This window comes from Ranitomeya imitator, chromosome 10 (genome assembly GCF_032444005.1).
Source record: "Ranitomeya imitator isolate aRanImi1 chromosome 10, aRanImi1.pri, whole genome shotgun sequence".
Taxonomy (NCBI): Eukaryota; Metazoa; Chordata; class Amphibia; order Anura; family Dendrobatidae; genus Ranitomeya; species Ranitomeya imitator.
In genome coordinates this window covers 123,497,777-123,511,959 of record NC_091291.1, presented here as the reverse complement: position 1 = coordinate 123,511,959, position 14,183 = coordinate 123,497,777, and positions in this window count along the sequence as shown.

Below are 14,183 nucleotides of genomic sequence, written 5' to 3'. Positions count from 1 at the left end.
TTCTCGGCTTTCCTGTATTTAATCTTTGCTGCCTGACCTTGGACCTTGCCTTTGACTATCCGTTTCCCTTACTTTTTTGTCTTGATCCACTACCTTCTCAGAATTCTGACTTGGGACGGTTACCTGTCTATGCCTTTACCCTATCACTTTATTTATGATGAACCCTCTTTGTATCTGACACTGGAACTCTTGACTACCCGGCCTCACAGCTTGTCCGCGAGTAGTGACTAGCGTCACAATGATAAATTTGGATCTCCGGCCTTGTGTATAATTTTTTTTGAATATTTGCTTATAAAACATAAAAAAAAGTTAGTATAATAAAACTTTTCACAAATAATGTATATAGCTAAAATAACTAAAGGCATAAAACCCTCCAGTACTCAACACAATAGTCAAGGTTGATCAGTAGTAAAAGGCTCCACTTTCTGTAAAATATATGAGATGCTGTTATTCCAAATTGCAAATTGTTTTGTATTCACGTTGTTTTGCTTTTTTTGTTCAGCTAAGAGCCCTTACATGCTTTAATGATCAAGGTAACAGCAATGCGGAATCTAGTATCTTTAGCACGTTGCTGCTAGTCAAGACACAGCAGAACAATTTATGTTCAGAAAACATGCTTTACTTATTTGCACGCGCTGTAAAATTCTGAAACGAAACAGTAAAGTGCTGTTATTATAAGAGCATGATTTTAGAGGAATGGAAAAAAAATTGTGTAACAGCAAAAAAAAATCTCTAGTATATTTTGCTTGCTAACCAAACACTTTAGGTCAAAGTACTTTTTGTATTGATTTGCTCAAGAACTAATAAATAAAAGTAATTATTGACCATGTACAGTATATCAAAACCCAAGAAGTATCGTTTCTCCTTGCGGAGAGTGACATGTTAAGCATGTCGAGATGAGGAGACCTAAAGCCGCAATGCTCCTCTGGGAAATATGCAAATAGTCTCTTCAGAGAGGAAGAGGACTAGAGCTCTAGTGCCACCTATTGGAAGTAGCAATCCTAACAGTCAATGTCGACCCTGTAACGAGCCTTGTCACACGACTTAGGATATGAGCCAAACCAGATCTCAATTTGCAGACACTGTGTTTCGGGGTACTGCCCCTCGTCAGTGCAAACTGCATGTCACATGTCACTCTCCGCAAGGAGAGACAATACTTTTGTATCTCAGTCAGACGCCTCTCAATCAGCCAAACCAGATCTCCACTTTGCACTGACGAGGGGCAGTACCTCAAAACACAGTGTCTGCAAATTGAGATCTGGTTTGGCTCTTATCTTTAGTCATGTGACAAGGCTCGTTAAAAGGGTTGACATTGACTGTTAGGATTGCTACTTCAGAGCGGAAGAGGACTAGAACTCTAGTGCCACCTATTTGAAGAGACAATTTTCATATTTCCCAGAGGAGCATTGCGGCTTTAAGTCTCCTCGTCTCGACATGCTTAACATGTCACTCTCCGCAAGGAGTAATGATACTTCTTGGATCCCGGTCAGATGCCTCTCTCACCACAAAACCAGATCTCAACTTTGCACTGACGAGGGGCAGCACCCCGAAACAGTGTCTGCAAATTGAGATCTGGTTTTGCTCTTATCCTAAGTCACGTGACAAGGTTCGTTAGGCTATGTGCACACTTTGCGGATTCCACTGCGGATTTTTCCGCAGCGGAATTCCAAAATCCGCAGTGAAAACCCATCGTGGTTTTTACTGCGGATTTATCGTGGTTTTTACTGCGGTTTCTTATGCGGATTTTCATCTGCAGTTTCCTATTGGAGCAGGTGAAAATCCGCAGAAAAGAAGTGACATGCTGCGGAATGTAATCCACAGCGTTTTCGCGCGGTTTTTTCCGCACCATGTGCACAGCGTTTTTTTTGTTTCCCATAGGTTTACATTGTACTGTAAACTCATGGGAAACTGCTGCAGATCCGCAGCGGTCAAATCCATTGCGGATCCGCAGCAAAATCCGCAAAGTGTGAACATAGCCTTAAAGGGTCGACATTGACTGTTAGGGTTTCTGAACGTGAGCCCGTAAACAGATAGACTGTATGTCCCTGTTGGCTCATTAGGATCTGCAACATTTTTTAACTTAAGTCTACTATAGGTCTGTATGAAAATACAATCAATGTTGGAAGAGGTCAGATCAGCACCTGATCAACTGGTGACTGCTGCATACCATTACACTGACAGGTTGCCCATCAATACGACAGTATGATGGAGGAATACTTGAACCCAATATCTAACTGGAAGATATTTCCTATTATATAAAGAGTAAAGGTACCTTCACACTCGGCGACGCTGCAGCGATACCGACAACGATGTCGATCGCTGCAGCGTCACTGTTTGGTCGCTGGAGAGCTGTCACACAGACCGCTCTCCAGCGACCAACGATCCCGAGGTCCCCGGTAACCAGGGTAAACATCGGGTTACTAAGCGCAGGGCCGCGCTTAGTAACCCGATGTTTACCCTGGTTACCAGCGTAAAAGTAAAAAAAATAAACACTACATACTTACCTACCGCTGTCTGTCCCCGGCGCTGTGCTTCTCTGCACTCCTCTGCACTGACTGTGAGCACAGCGGCCGGAAAACAGAGCGGTGACGTCACCGTTCTGCTTTCCGGCTGACCGACGCTCACAGCCAGTACAGGAGGAGTTCAGAGAAGCTGAGCGCCGGGGACAGACAGTGGTAGGTAAGTATGTAGTGTTTGTTTTTTTTACTTTTACGCTGGTAACCAGGGTAAACATCGGGTTACTAAGCGCGGCCCTGCGCTTAGTAACCCGATGTTTACCCTGGTTACCAGTGAAGACATCGCTGGATCGGTGTCACACACGCCGATCCAGCGATGTCTGCAGGGAGATCCAGCGACGAAATAAAGTGCTGGACTTTCCTCAGCGACCAACGATCTCCCAGCAGGGGCCTGATCGTTGGTCGCTGTCACACAGAACGATTTCCTTAACGATATCGTTGCTACGTCACAAAAAGCAACGATATCGTTAACGATATCGTTATGTGTGAAGGTACCTTTAGAATAAGAAGGATTCAGGGTAAGACAGCTGAAAGATTCAAACACGGATAATAAACATATACTGAACATAAATCACAAGACAAACTGCAATGAATGCTACAATTGCTCATGTCAATCACGTGTATTTTATTCATTTATCATGGCCATAATCATGTAAATTATTCTTTACATGTTGCTGGAATTATACAACATTGTGTTTTTAAAAGGGTCGCCGGTCAAAATCGATAAATTTGTAGTCACTGTGTGACTGCAGACTTCTGAATCCCCTCAGTGCATGCACTGTGTGCTGCGGTGATTCGCTGATTTAAAACCCAGGATCGGAGAGCAGGCATGAGTTATACATAATCCTGGCCAGTGGGTGTGGCCTCACGCTCCATGCCCTCTAGTTGGACACGCCCATTGGTCAATTGCATCACTAGATGGGTTGTGGCCTCGGCCCGATACAAGTGAATGGAGCGAGACCATGTCTATTGGCCGGGAGTATGTATAACTCATACATACCCTCTGGTCCCGTGTCTGAAACCAGCGAATCCCTACAGTGCACAGTGCTTTTGACTGGACAACCCCTTTAATTACATGAATGTGATCACAGCGATTTTACAACTAACAAATTAAAGCGGCCCTCTGTAATGCTATAATGTGTACTCATCTATATATATAATTGTCTAAGGGTTTTTCCATCTGTCTGTCTGTCTGTCTGTCCTGGAAATCCCACGTCCCTGATTGGTCGATGCCGCCAGGCCTCGACCAATCAGAGACGGGCACAGCGACGATGATGTCATAATGGTTGCCATGGCGACGAAGATGTCATAAAGGTTGCCTCGACCAATCAGCAACGGGCACAGCGACGATGATGTCATAATGGTTGCCATGGCGACGAAGATGTCATAAAGGTTGCCTCGACCAATCAGCAACGGGCACAGCGATGATGATGTCATAATGGTTGCCATGGCGACGAAGATGTCAAAGGTTGCCTCGACCAATCAGCGACGGGCACAGTCTGCCGCAAATTCTGGAATCATCATTGTCCATATACTACGGGGACATGCATATTCTAGAATACCCGATGTGTTAGAATCGGGCCACAATCTAGTCTAGATATAATTGCCTAAGGGTCTTTCTGTCTGTCTGTCCTGGAAATCCCGCGTCTCTGATTGGCCTCGACCAATCAGCAACGGGCACAGCAACGATGATGTCATAAAGGACGTAGAAATCCCATGTTTCTGATTCAGCGATGGGCACAGTATCGATGTAGATGTCATAATGGTTGCCATGGCGACGATGATGTCATAAAGGTTGCCTCGACCAAACAGCGACGGGCACAATCTGCCGCGAATTCTGGAATCATCATTGTCCATATACTACGGGGACATGCATATTCTAGAATACCCGATGCGTTAGAATCGGGCCACAATCTAGTTGAATATATGAAGCTAGAATTGCATTACTTCTACAGAAAATAAGTAAAGTACTTAGTGGATAAATTGGCCAGTTCATGTGAGCCCAACAGCCAGTTATATATAGCTTGCACCTGTTCACATTTGTCTTTTCCTGTTTGGAGGTGACGGAGCACTCCTCCCATCTGCCTAAGGCATCTTTAAATAGTAGCTTGATCCTACCTGTCCATATAATTGTAGGCTTTTAGCATGGGAGAGGTATCATGTTAGGATCACGACAAAGTGGTACGCCTTGTCGATGGCGGTTGGGCTCACATGAACTGACCAATTTCTGAGCTAATTACCTTCATTTGTTTAATTATTTTCTACAGCAGCAATGCAGTTCTAATGTTATATATTCAATATGTACATACGATAGCGGTACAGAATGCAGCTTTAATGACACCTGAGCGCAGTCTGATTTTCACGGGCTGACAGAATGGAGAAGATGGAGACATTTTTTTCTCCATCCTCTCCTCATCCGAGAGAATCAGATTACACTTGGATCAGAGCTTCTTCACAGTGTGATTTGCATTATCGACCCGATTCTCTCAGATGAGAGAGTCTACTGTTACTCCACCTGCCCTTAGGTAAAGTTGCAGCGATCAATACAACTCTTTTCCGCTTTACAACTTGTACTGTTTGGTTTATTTTATATTTTTTTATTATATTTATATATTTTTTTATTTTTATTTTGGTTCATTTTATATTTCGATGTATCAAGCTTTCATGGATGCAGAAATCCCAAATTTGTTTATTTTTTATTTTTTCTAGTTCTTTATTTTTAAAGGGGGAAAAATGGAGGGGTACTCAAAGTTTTATATATGCATTTTACATTTTTTAAAAAACATTTTTCTCACTTTTTAGTCTCCGTCTGATCACTTGTACTGCAATACCACAGTATTGCAGTACTGTATATTGCTAAAATCACAGTCTCCTATGAGCCGTCACTGAAGTACTGATACGGCAGGTATGGGGGAGTTTGGGCAAAACAATAGAACTGTGCCATCACATTGTGCTATGGGAGTCTGTTAGTGCATGGAAATGGTCCCTGATTGCTACTGTTGCAGGCAAGCTAAGGCAAGGTACGTGGCCCCGGCATCGTCACGGTCAAAAGTAACCCGGGGAACAGAGCGAGCTACGGTGCCCCTAGCGTTAGGGACAGAGAAGGAGCTAATGGTCAGACTCTCACCTACCATAGAAACCTTCAAAAAGAACCTGAAGACCCACCTCAAGGCTACAACTTGCAGTAACCACCGATCTACCAAACCGCCGAGTGACCAGCTCTACCCTCACCTACTGTATCCTCACCCATCCCTTGTAGATTATGAGCCCTCGCGGGCAGGGTCCTCTCTCCTCCTGTACCAGTCGTGACTTGGATTGTTTAAGATTATTGTACTTGTTTTTATTATGTATACCCCTTCTCACATGTAAAGCGCCATGGAATAGATTTTGCTATAATAATAAATAATAATAATAACGGTCCCGGCCCCGGGACACCTGACAACAGAGTCATGACGCACCTAATCTCAATAATTTTTCCTATATTTTTAACTATCTCAAGAATGAAAAATATGCCATGACATCTGAGCAAAAAAACTATACATAATGAGAAAAATATACATAATATTTAACGTAGTACCGATTAGCACTTGTGTTGGCCACGTGGGATCTCGAACTGTATGTATGAAACCATTGGAAATCTCATACTTTTCTCCAACAGTTGGAAAAAAAAATCTTGATGATGATTGACAGTTCTAGCAATCAATCTAATTAGCAAAGGGCTATTAGCTGAAGTAACAGTTTGATCAAATTGACATGTCCGTCCCAGAGTTACCATTTCCAAAGGGTAGAAGGCCGGTCACATTTTAGGCACTTGATGAATGACAAACCGTCTAGTTCCCGCTCACTGTAGTGTTTAGCTATCCTGTCACTTCTCATTAATCATGGTGGCCTACATTGGCTGTAATGGTGGTTTATGTGTCGTCACCATAATCATGGGATATGTCTCTAATGTTACCAAAGTCTAATTAGGATTGAGTAGCCTATGTTTATAGCTTCAGACAGGCACACAGATTCATTTTCTTAAATTAGAATCTAAATGACTACTGTGCTGCTTATAATAGTTGGGAAAGAGGGTTGAATTGAGGATGAATATTCCTCAGTAATTTTATTTTGCAGACTAAGGCAGCACTTTCACCAAGAACTAATGTCATTTAATAATTTTAATAAGTTGTAATTAATATATGTTTGCATAGATAATTCTTTTTACAGAATAAATCAAACTGGTCATTAAAAGGGGTTGCTAAAAAAAATATCTACCACTACTTTCCACACTTCCAATTCTCTTCCTGTTCCGAGGCTGACTAAGAATTTATTTAAAAACATATATACTTTCAGAATGATAGAAAAAAATAATGAAATACTTATTTTAATTTATTAGATTTAAAAGGGTTTTAGTAGGAGTGACATTTGTTTTCTAAGATAATAAAAAAAAAGTTAAAAAAACAGCAATACTTTCGTAATTTATGCCCCATGGCTTCTGTACCAACATTGTTTAGTCCCTTACCGGATTCTATTGCCAACTGCAGAGATTACGTCATGTCACCAGGACATGTGACTTCAGTAGCCTATCACTGTTCATAGTGGTGACTCACTGTAGTCAGTGATTGGCAGTAGCGGTCATGTGACCTCAGGACTGGACTCCATCACTTCAGTTCTAAATAGGGACCGAACAGTGTTAACCTTCGTCCGGCTGAGTAGGTGCAATTGTAACTATTCCGTTTTAAAATTGCAATAACTTTTTTTTTTTCGAAAAGCCGTAGAAGGCTGAAATTTCGTGACATCTCTGCAGTTTTGGTCCAGAATATATTGGCCAAATTTCAATAAAATATATATGAAGGCACAATTGTACCTCTGCAGCCTGTTAACGTTGTAAAATTATGCAGCCTGACGAAGGTTAAAATGGATTCAGTAGAGCAAGTTTGAGTTAAGTATTATAGATGAGTGGATATGGCAAAATTGTAAATCGACAACTCCTGGAAAATGTTATTTGCAGTGAAGCTGTTCTCCACACATTGAATGTCCATATTATGTTTTGGGGTCTCTCATAATAAACGTAAGGTTAAAAAAAGATTGAAAAAACCCTAATACTCACCTCATTGCTCACGTCTCCGGCCTTTGAACTCCACACTGCTCACCATCTGGTCCTCAGGGCTTCTTCTTTTTGCCATCTCTGGAATCCTTACTCTACATTGGCATTGGTTGTCCCTACTCGTTGTAATGTTGCAAAATCATGAAGTCATGACATGTGCTCTGAACAGTGACCTCTGATACCTGGTTGTGGCTAGATATCATGTAAAGAGACTGGAGATGGTATGAAGAGGGAAAGAAGAGGTCCCGAGGAAAAGATGGTGTGTAGTGAAGTAAATGGTAAGGCGAGTAAATTTTTTTTTTTTTTTTTTTTACCGTTCGTTGACTTTTCACGTTTCAGCCAAAACGGATCACTATTTTGTGAAATCTACAAGGAGCAAGTTGTAGAAATTCAATTTTTGTAAAAATAAAGTCGAATTTAATTTCTCTTCAATATGTCTGCCCATCTCTACTAAGTATTGCGATGTTTGCCTCTTATCTAGCATTTTAGAAAATACAAAAAAAAATTGCTTTTACAATTTTCAAAAATCAACGTTTCATTATTTTTAATATAATATATTTATTCCAGCTCCATAGAGAAAGCAATGAAGTAGGGCAACAATTTGTACTGAAATGAGAACATTTTCCATTAACTTAAAGCATAGACAATACATGCAAATAGTACAATAAGCATAGAAGTGCAGAAATGTACATCAACAAAATTCAGGCACTGAAAAAATAAAGAACACTAATGACGCCAGCGAACAATTATTGTAACTTTTAATGGTAGCTTTATTCAACAAATTTATATTGAGAGTGTAAGAACAAAGACATAATGACTTGTTCAACTTTAAGGGTTTGTCTGATACACTATTTAATTTTCATCCAATATTCCCTTTCATGACATAATCTAAACTACCTTCTAATATAATTAAATTAAAAAGCCCCTATCCTACCTTAACTACACTAACTGCTTCATTTTATTTTTTTGTACTTCCTTTCTGATGACGTTTTGTTTGAGAATCCAAGTGCATTCTTGGATACCTGAATGAAGCGTCATCAGGGAACAGAGGTTGTGATCACCTTGACAGTGACTGCTGCCTCTGCCCCCTCACTAAAACAACGCGTCTTAAATGACCTTCATTTCAGGGGCTAGGCTAGTCCCTCCTCTATCATTGTGGGATGTGCACAATGACAGCGCGCTTTCTCACTGACTCAGATCAGCAGTAAAGAGCCGGCAGGAGAACACACTGTCAGTGCGCATTGTCAGAATACACGGCATGCAAAGATCAGCGCTGCCCCCAAAAGTGTGATGCTGCTATCTGCACGCTGGGTATTCTGACAATGCGCTCTGTTGCAGGCTCAGTACTGCTCATCTAAGCAGGCGAGAGAGTGCACTGTCATTGTGCACATCGCACAGTGACAGATAAAGGACTCCAAATACAGTACTAGAAAATGGTTTAGATTATGCCATTAAATAGATAAGAATTAAGGATGAAAACTAATTTGTATGTCAGACCTTTCATTTACTGAAATTTGATAAAGAGAAAAAAACAAAACTAGAAATCAACAGAGTTCATTTGGAATCATTCAGTGAACATATTTCAGACTTTTGTGCCTTAAAAAAGTAGCGTTTTCTGCTAAAATGATAGCGCTATACACTGCTAATGTTAAAGTTGGTAACAGACTGAAGAATTTTTTTGGACAGTTCTAATTGTAAAATTAAGAAAATGCAAATTTGAGCACAAAGAATCCAGTGTCTCAAAATGCAAATTCAATACAATGTCATGACATGTTAACAAGATCCTCCGCAGCCTGCATTGTACATCCCCACCACTAGGTGATAGCACACAGACACATTGATCATTGACATCTCCAGACAGAGTATCCAGAAGTAAAAAAAACAAAACAAAATGGAAGATACTCAGATCATCCATATGGAGATCCAAGGCACAGGGGCTTTTGGTGCCACAAAAGAAACAAATGAAGAAAAGATGGTTTTACGGTCAAGATCTTGAATTCAAAACCACTTTACTAGGGGAGAATTTAAAATGGAAATGACTAACAATTATTAATACCTAATAAAGTGGATTTTAATTGATGATTTTGATGCTGGAACCATTTTACATTTATCTAGAAATTATGCTTTAAACAAAAAAAAAAAAAGAAAGAGAATAGAACCGAGACACAGGTTACATGGTTCAAAATCAAGTATCAGGACAAGGAAGCAGTTATAAAATAAAATTACCTTTATTAACTAGTACGGTAAGTGGTGGCACAGAAAGCACTGACAAAAATCACATATGTGAGTAAAAGGTATTAAAAAAAGAGTAATCCGGTGTGATGGAAACACATCGCCAGGTCTGGTCTGGTCCGAAACGCGCGTCGGGGATTGGTGCTATAGGTCCTCTTACTCAGCACAGCAGCTCCCTGATATATGCAGTGCACTTCCTGTCTTAACAGTGGACAGTGCAGATTCTCACACAGTGCACTGCCACACAGATCTCCTCTATCCAGATGACTGATGAAGGTCAGGTATTGACTGAAATGTCTAATAAGTTCTTGCACTCACCTATACGAGTGCCAACTTCGTACTTCTACATCACAAAAGTGGTGTGCAGGCCTCAATTTTTGATAGTCACATTGCAATAAGTATACTTAATGTAATCTGTCAGCAGGTGTTTGCTATGTAATCTGAGAACACCATGACGTAGGGGCAGAAAGGCTGATTCCAGTAATGCATTATTTACTGGACTACTTGGTGTTTTTCTGATTGAATCCCTGTTTTATCTGCTAGAGATGTAGCAGTACTATGAAAGTTGGGCTGTGTAACCCCGCCCCCACACCACTGATTGGCAGTTTTCTGTGTACATTACAGCAAGCTTCCAATCACAGTTAGGGGCTGGGTTACATAGACTAGCTGGACTGGTTGGCATGTGAAACCTAGTTCAGCTGTGATAATTTCCTGCTGATAAAATGCTGATTGTATTGAAACTACAAACAATAGCCGAGTGAGTGACATCTCTGGAATCACGATCTCTTGCTCTAGATTATGTTGCTCTTATGTTAAATAGCAAAAACCTGCTGACAAATTCCCCCTAAAACAAAATACTGTTTCCAGTTGCCATATTTATTTCTGATGATTTATTATTGTATCAGATACTATTGTATAGTAAGTTTTATGCGTAAAGCGTTTGATACAGAAATCTGTTAATTCCACAATAGTATAAAATTCCAAAACAATGATATTTGACTTTGAAGACCATGGAAATTCTTTTGAGTGGGAGGATGAATTGTGAAAGAAGAACCTGCCGCTATCATTTTAACTTGCTTTTCTTATGTTGAGATCCCTGATCTTGTCTTTTGGTCTTTTTTTAATGATTCATAGAGAAAAAAAAAATGAAAGAAATTGGAGGAAATCATTACTTGACCCACAGCATCATCCCTTCTCTGAGGATTGACCTTTAGAATGGCTTTAGAAAAGGTACAGCTTGTGGCCTCCCAGATTAAAAGCAAGTTAAGCGTTAGACCACTTGTCGGCGATGAAGAAGATATTCTGGCTTAGAAGCTGTCAAAGACTAAATTTCAAAAAAAGCAAGATATAAACAATTTAATGATTCATGGTTCTCTTCCCTGCTGAACTATTCCCTGTTCGGCTGATTTAGACATGTCTATCACATTTCATAAATACTGATGTTTAAGCCTGACCCAAAGTGTTCAACCATATTTATTACCCATGGGGAATGCATGACTGCAGCTATTCTTGTTTTGTTTTTCTTTATCTTCCATAGACGTCTAATGGTACAGAGTTTATTAAAGTGAATGACTTACTGAAGCGTTAAAAATCTGTTTCAATTATCTGAATTGTCTGTAAGATTGTCCAGTTTATCTTCAATTGGATCGTTTTATTTTGGACGTCCCTTACTTTATTGAGTTTACGGGTTTGCGTCTTAAAAAATGTTTCCGAAGTAATATTTCACTCTCACTAGTTAAAGGACCTATTGCCTGCTGGAAAATTTCATAAAGTAAAGTGAGACAAACCCGCCTTATATATAATTAGGAAACCTAGTCAATAGTGATGAGCGAGTATACTCGTTGCTTGGGTTTTCCCGAGCACGCTTGGGTGGTCTCCGAGTATTTGTTAGTGTTCGGAGATTTAGTTTTCATCCCGGCAGCTGAATGATTTACAGCTACTAGCCAGCTTGACTACATGTGGGCATTCCCTAGCAACCAGGCAACCCCGACATGTACTCAAGCTGTCTAGTAGCCGCAAATCATTCAGCTGCCGGGATGAAAACTAAATCTCCGAACACTAACAAATACTCGGAGATCACCCGACCATGCTCGGGAAAACCCAAGCAACGAGTACCCTCGCTCATCACTAGTAGTCAATCTTGTGTCCAATTTATCTAATTTAGGGAAAAGAGTTTGGACCTTTCAAGAAAGAGAGACTGAAGTCGGCTGAAGTTGGGCTCTCCACCGCCACACTATTTTAATAGTTGTGTGAGACTTTCTGACTCCAAGGTGAGATATAATACTATCTAAAAGGACATTGAGAGGGTATAGCAAGGAAAAACATCGGAAATGTAGGTGCCTTCAAGTCAATGCATTGATATATGAAGCACTTTAAGATGATTGCTTCCGGTGTGGCAAAGTATAGAAACAGCAGCTGAGGTAAATCCTGTCACAGCCTTCTCTGCCGTAGGTTGTGACTGTGGCTGTCTGTGTAGAGTATATTATGATTTCTTATTTTGCAGATTAATCCTTTACAAGCGGCTATGTCCTCCCCTTGAATATTAACCCTTTACAAGCAGCTGTATCCTCCTCCTTTATCTGGGATGTACAAAATACAGGTACATCTCTTTACGCGGCTGATAAGTTGCAACATCCAATTTGAAGTTAACTTCAGGCTCTTAGTAAGAGGAAAGTTAAAATTTCATGTGGGTTTCCCCGATTCACTGCCTATCGAGATGAACTGATGACGTAGTTTGCCATGTTTGTAAAATTATTTTCTTGTAAATTTACCAACAGGAAATCACAAACAAGCTAAATCTTGACCGATCTGTATAAAATCTCACCATAGTTTGTAATTCCCAGAAAGGCTAAAACCTGCATCACTGTGATTCTCAGGAAAATCTTTTGATTTCCTAATTGTTACATCTGTGCTGGTTTCTGCCTCAGCAGCTAGGCGGTGCTACACCTTTGTTGCGAGTTGTGCTTGACAGAATCAATCCTATATTATTCCTAGGACTTGTGGCTCTGGCCAGTCCAGAACCTACAGGGTCTCTTCCTGCTGTCAGCACTTGGTGGGGCTGCTCATTATACAAACCCCTGAGAATCAGTTCCCACTGCCAGTCAATGTTTGTGCTTCCCGATTTTACCAGTGTTCTGTCTATCTGGTGTTTCATTCTGATTAATCCTGTTCCCCGACCTCCTGAATCTGACCGTGCTACCTGACTATCCATCTTACCAGCTTGCACCAATGAACAGCAGCTATCTCTGTGGCCCGAGCCCTGGGACCCTTGTGTAAGTGCAGATCCCTGTGCGGGAAATGGAGAACCTTTGCTCCAAGTCTGTTTGTGGTAGCCATTTTGGAATTGACAGGTGACTACGATCAGTGCACTTGTGACACTGATGACATAAGTTTTAGAAAAGTTTTTCAATTTCATATATTGTGACTTCTGGTTTTCTCATAACTGATAAGTCCTCTTTAAATTTTACCTAACCTCCTACTCACAAATCAATAACCTGACTACTATATGCTATGATTCCAACTGGCTGTAAACCATTGAAAAACCCAACCTAGAACCTTTTTTTTTCTGCAGAGGCATCACAGAGAGAAAGTAAACATTTCCCATTAATCAAAATGGCCGGTCTGCGTAACACACAGATCTAGGAGGTCCTCCAAAGAGGAGACATACCCTACAGCCTATCTATGCTCCATCGAAAAGAGGATTGACAAACTATATATCCAATTGTCTGGACAATCAATTTCTCTGCCCACAATATTCTAATCCTACTCTGCATTAGCTGCTTGTTTTAGCAAACACTGGTTCGGGGCATTCTCGAGAACTGGTAAATCCTATAGGTTTCCATTTGCAGTGTAGACCTTGTCTGTATGTATTACACTTGGTCACTAAATTGCCTTGTCAAATGAAATGAAAGTCTGATTTGACATCATTTTAATTAAGGAAAAAATCGAATTAGTAACTTACAATGTCTGGCCGTTCCCTAGTCTGTTTGTTTTCCCATTTATCGTATGTTGATTCCAATTAAAATGGTACGGAGTCCAGTTACTTTTAAGCTGTTGCAAATCAGAAACCATGATCTTACACCTCGAAAGGCTGGCGTCTAATTAATGGAGAAGGAAATGAGATGGTTACAATGGAAATGCTAATGTAACACTGGTCTCATTTCCTTCTTAATTATGAAATCAAACTGCTGAGCTGTGCGGGGTTTCAGTAAATGAGAAATGCAGGGTGGCCAAAATATTGGCATTAAACATGCATCAACAAACTCCAATCCCATTGATTCGGTGCTGCGGGAAATTAGCTATGCGGCAAGTATGACATTAACAACTAAATGGTTACACACACATTA